We start from the raw sequence: 5,965 nt of genomic DNA, 5'->3' as shown, positions 1-5,965 counted from the left end.
TTGAAAAACGAATATTTCATATAAGGATTTAAGTGTTGATTACTTTAATTACACATAAAATAACTTATTCAGTAACTTATTGTTTAAATTGTAAAATAAAGAAAACAGCTTCAGAGCTCTAAGTGTCGCTATATTAAAGGTTCAACATTTAACTTGGAAACACTTTAAAATATTTCAAAACGAAAAACATCAACAGAATATGAAGAAAACAGCTCTGACGTCATGTTCAACACATCTATATATGAACTGAAGTGAGCATCCTCTAAGCAGCTAATGCAGCCTGTACTCTCATGTAATACCACTTTGTACCACAGGATGGTACAGTGAGTCAGCATCTAGTCTGCACTGAGCTCACATTTGTATTGTTGTTTTTGCACTACAGCATTAGGTCAGACCACAAGTGTGTTGTTCTTTTACAATAAACAGCAAAAATCAGAAAGTGTGTTTGGATTGACAACAATTGTGATGACACATTATAACCTGTTATAACAGTTCTGCCCCTGCTTTGATCAAATGTGGGTTACTGCTGGTTAGTTAGTGTGACTTCATACAAACCTGTGTGTTACACCAGTGGAAGAAGCTTTTTCCTTCATCAGTCTTCTTCTTTCTTACTATAGGGGTGAACAGCTACACTAACACTCTCTGGCTCTATGCTGCCCCCCTGTGGTCACAGTTGTAGTCAGTGTTGGTATGAAATGTTTGAAAGCTTCAGCACCACAGACAGCTACAGGCAGCTCCACTCTCTCTGTACCGTCTCTGCAACATTTAACTTCAGTGTGTTGATTTAAATATTGAAATAAACTCTGGCTGCACATCTTTCTGCTTTTCTTTAAAAAACAAAAACGGTTAAATAGTGTAAAATATGTAAATGTACAAACAAAATGTACAAAAATTAGTGTTCCCAGAATAACTACAACTTTAAATAATTATAATCATAGCGAAGTTTGGCCTGGTGGTGGCAGTAATGGAAACATTAGAGTACCACCATCATCAGTTTAAATTTACCACATTTTATTTGAAGAACACTGAAGGACACTGTACACAGCAGAATAATAAAAGCAACAGAAAAGCAGGCAGTTTACACAATCATAAAGTCATAAGGCATAAAACTAATTTAACACAGCAGAGTGGAGAGGTTATGTGGGATAAGCTATTTTGAACCAGTGAGTTTTTGTCTAGACTTAAAGAGAGAGAAGGAAGAGATTAAATCAGGAGGTTGGGAAGTCCAGAGTCAAGGAGCAGAGCAGCTGAAAGCCCTGCTCCCCATGGTGGCAAGACGGGGGGAGGGGACAGAGAGAGAAAGAGAAGAAGAAGATCTAAGACACAGAGATGGGATGATGATCTGAACCACCTCAGAGAGAGATGATGAATAGCCTTAAATGTGTACAAGAGTATTTTGACATTGATGCGATATCTGACCGGAGCCAATGAAGCTGCTGCAGGACAGGAGTGATGTGATGGATAGAAGGGGTCCTGGTGATGATACGAGCAGCAGAGTTCTGGACACGTTGAAGCTTATTGATGGATTTTTGAGTAAGACCAAAAAGAAGTGAATTACAGTAATCGATCCGAGAAGTAACAACGCTGTGAACAAGAATGGCAGTGGCATGTGGAGTGAGAAAAGGACGGAGACGATTAATGTTGCACAATTGAAATTAAGCAGACTGAGTGATGTTATTAATGTGTGAATTGAAAGATAGAGTACTCTCGAGGATGACACCCAAACTTTTCACAGAGGAAGAAACTGAGACCGGCAAGTTATTGATGGTAATAGAGAAACTGTTAGTTCTGGATAATGTTGATTTAGTGCCGACCAAGAGGAGCTCAGATTTGTTACTGTTGAGTTTAAGAAAAGTAGAAGAGAACCATAAATTTAGTTCAGCTAAGCAGAGGGTGAGGGAGGATGGGGGGGAGAGCAGAATCAGGTTTAGTGGACAGATAAAGCTGGGTGTCATCAGCATAACAGTAAAACTGGATATTATATTTATGACAAATGTGTCCAAGCGGAAGAAGGTAGATAATGAAAAGAAGGGGCCCGAGGACAGATCCATGGGGCACACCAGTGACCAGAGGAAAGGGCTGAGAAGTGAAGGATTTGAGTTGAATAAACTGAGTGTGATCAGACAAGTATGATTTAAACCAGGCTAGTGGAGTATGGGAGAGACTGATGGAGGCTACTGAGGAGAACAGAGTGAGAAATAGCGTCGAAAGCAGCAGTGAGATCGAGGAGAATAAGAATGGAAAGTAAACTGGAGTCAGCTGCCATAAGAAGATCATTGGTTATTTTTATAAGTGCTGTTTCAGTGCTATGGGAGGGACGAAACCAGACTGGAACTGTTCATACACATTATTATTAGTTAAATGTGAGTGGAGTTGTGTGGCGACTATCTTCTCAAGAATATTTGAAAGGAATGGTAGATTGGAAATAGGATGGAGATTATCATAATTATTGGGATCGAGACCAGTTTTTTTTTTTTTTTCAGTATTGATGGCAGCAATTTTGAGGGAAGCAGGAACAGTTCCAGTGGTAAATGAAGAATAGATGATAGCAGATATGAGGGGAAGCAAAGAGGGCAGACATGCCTTAACCAAAACTGTAGGAATGAAGTCTCACTGACAAGGAGACGGTTTCGACTTACAGATGAGATCTGAAATATCAGTAACTGAGGGGAGCTGGAAAGCAGAAAACAGTGTGATGGGAGAGGAATCACACAGGAAGAGCTACAGGGAACATTGGAAACCAGGTCTTTGTGTATTTTGTGAATTTTCTGAATGAAAAATAACATTAGAGAATCACAGAAGGAAGACGAGTAAAAGTGAGCAAGTAAAAGATCTATTGACCTGAAAGAAGAGTCGAACAGTGAAAACAGTATCTTGGTGGAGTCATTTGAACAGATAAAGGTGGAGCAGTAAGCAGAAGCTTTTGTTGAGTAAATAAAATGTATTTATTTTCTGCTTTATGTTCAGATTTTCCCCTCAGTGGCTTCATTAGTGTAAACATTGGATGTTTAAACATCTCTAATTAGGAAAACAGCTGAAATTTTCATGAGGCTAAAGTGTGTGTTTCCTTAAACGATGTCACTTCCAACCTGTTGCAAGATTTCTCTGCCTGCCCACTAACAGCAGTCAGTAAGAAGATATTTACCCAGAACTAAAATGAAAACCAGAGAGCAGAAAAGTAAACAAAACAAAAACAAAGAAACAATGGAGGGGAGTTTGGAGTTTGGAGTTGGCTACAGCTTGTGTCAGTTCTGGGAGGCAATCTCCTCTTGCAAGTGAACCGTACGAGTGGCTCTTGTGTTCTGTTTGCAGTCTCTCGTGGTCTGATTCCAGCAGGGTCGTATGTTTAGACCCAACAACAAGCAAAGCAAGGGAATGCAGACAATGAATACAAACAATAAGGGAACAGACCACAGGTGGGAACAAAGAGCAGAGTCTAATCAACAGTTTTACTCACAGAGGGACGATAGTAGGAGCGTCGTCTCCTCCGGCCTGAGGAAATAGGAGAGTTTGGAGCTGCTGATGCAACAACATTCCAGCTGAAGAGCCTGTGATGAGCCGGCCTGATAGGTTGTTGCTCCACATGAGAAGGAAATCTGCACTAGAAGACTTTTTGTTCTTGGTGAAGGAAAAAGGAAAACCGGATAATTGAGCCTCTGATGGCCCCAGACAGGAAACTGTCTGTGGTCATAGTTGTCGAGGAGGAAGAGCTTACCGGTGAGGAGGCAGGCCAATGAGCGGGCAGCGGAGAGGCTGATCAACAACAGTGAGCAACCAGATGTGGGTGGATGATGCCCACTTTCAGCTGCAGAGGATCAGGTGCAGGCGGAGCAGCAGGTGGACAAACACGACGTCTTTGAGGACCCCTTAGAGCCCGGTGAGTACCACTGAAAATGTGCTCATACCAGGGGTGAGCCAACGCTTCCACCTCAGCTTTTCCTCAAGAAAGGAAACGGCTACTTGCTGCCACTTGTAGGTCGGAGTCTGCTGCTTTATTTTAGTGCTCGAGATCTCCTGTCATGTACCGCTGTGTGAGGCAAGACAGGATAGCAGATAAAATGTGGGAGTGCAGCACTGCAGCACCACGCTGCCCTGTTAGTTTCTGTGCTGGTAAAAATAAAGATGAATAAATAGTTCACTCTGACATATTTCCTGTGTAAGTAAAGTAAAGTAAGTAAAATTTATTTATATAGCACATTTCACAGATAAAAATCACAAAGTGCTTCACAATAAGATCAGACACACAAGTTAAAATTAATTAAAAGCCCGTTTGTATAAAAATGTCTTCAGCTGCTTTTTAAAGGAGTCAGTAGAGTCTAGACAGCGTAAAGACAACGGCAGGGAGTTCCACAGCCTAGGTGCCTGAAAAGCCCGATCCCCACGTGTTTTAAACCGAGTACGTGGGACCACCAGTAGCCTCTGACCTGAAGACCTAAGTGCTCGGGATGAAGCATGAGGTTTCAACAGGTCAGAGATATACTGGGGAGCTTCACCGTGCAGAGCTCTAAAAGTTACAACTAAAATTTTAAAATGAACCCTAAAATTTACTGGCAACCAATGAAGATAAGCCAAAACTGGAGTAATGTGAGACCTCTTGTTTGTACCAGTTAAAAGTCTTGCCGCTGCATTCTGTACAGACTGAAGGCGATCCAGAGCAGATTTGTTGAGACACGTAAAAAGACCGTTACAATAATCCAAACGAGAAGAAATAAAAGCATGAATAATCATCTCAAGTTCTGTCTTTGACACTAGTAGTCTGAGTTTAGAAATGTTTCTTAGATGATAAAAACAGTTCCGGACAAGTTGTTTTGAGTGTTTCTCAAGAGACATTGAACTGTCAAATATAACACCTAAGTTTCTGAGACTCGACTGAAATGAAGGATCTAAAAAACTGATATGCTGCTGAATTTCTGAGAGCATGTGATCAGGTGCAATAATCAAGGTTTCTGTTTTATCTGCATTTAACTGAAGGAAATTGTCATTTAACCATTGTTTGATTTCTGACAGACAATTATTTAAACAAGACAATTTGTAAAACTCAGAAGCTTTGAAAGAACAGTATAACTGAATGTCATCAGCATAGAGATGATAAGAAATATTACTGTAACGTTTGATAATTTGGCCTAGAGGGAGGATATACAGCAAAAAGAGAATCGGACCTAAAACAGATCCTTGAGGTACCCCAGAAGGCAGAACTGACGTTTCAGACAACACATGATTGATACAGACAGTAAAGGATCTCTCAGACAGATACGACATATACCATTTTAAAACAACACCAGTGATCCCAAACAAGTCCTTCAGCCTATTTATCATGATGCTGTGATCAACAGTATCAAAAGCAGAGCTGAGATCCAACAGAACCAGAACGGTGTACTCTCCAGAGTCTGCTGCCATCAAAATGTCACTAGATACTTTAAGCAAAGCGGTTTCAGTGGAGTGCAATTTGCGGAAACCAGACTGGAAAATGTCCAGAACATTGTTCTTCTCCAAAAAGTTGTTAAGTTGTTCTGCAACTGTTTTTTCCAAGATCTTTGACACCAATGGTAATTTTGATATTGGCCTGTAACTGCTTGGAAGAGATGGGTCCAAATTTGGTTTCTTTAATATTGGTTCAACAATAGCTTGTTTAAAATAGCTGGGAACTGAGCCAGTATAAAGAGAAATATTAATTATTTCCAGAATACAGGGGCCAATAGAGTCAAACACACTAATGAAAAATGATGGAGGAAGTACATCAAGGTGGCTTCAAGTCAGTTTCATTCGACCGAGTAGAGCACTGATGTCCTGCAAGGTGACAGGAGTAAAAGAGGACCAGGTGTCAGAGGTAAGCAACGTGTCAGTGTGATACTGAGAGGATGATGGAGAAATATTAGACCTGATGGCAGCGACCTTATTAACAAAATAGTTTAAAAAGTCATTACAATCAGATTTAGTATAGACTGCTACATGAGGAACATCAGGA

Source organism: Pelmatolapia mariae, linkage group LG22, assembly GCF_036321145.2.
Source record: "Pelmatolapia mariae isolate MD_Pm_ZW linkage group LG22, Pm_UMD_F_2, whole genome shotgun sequence".
Taxonomy (NCBI): Eukaryota; Metazoa; Chordata; class Actinopteri; order Cichliformes; family Cichlidae; genus Pelmatolapia; species Pelmatolapia mariae.
This window is presented reverse-complemented; position numbering follows the sequence as displayed.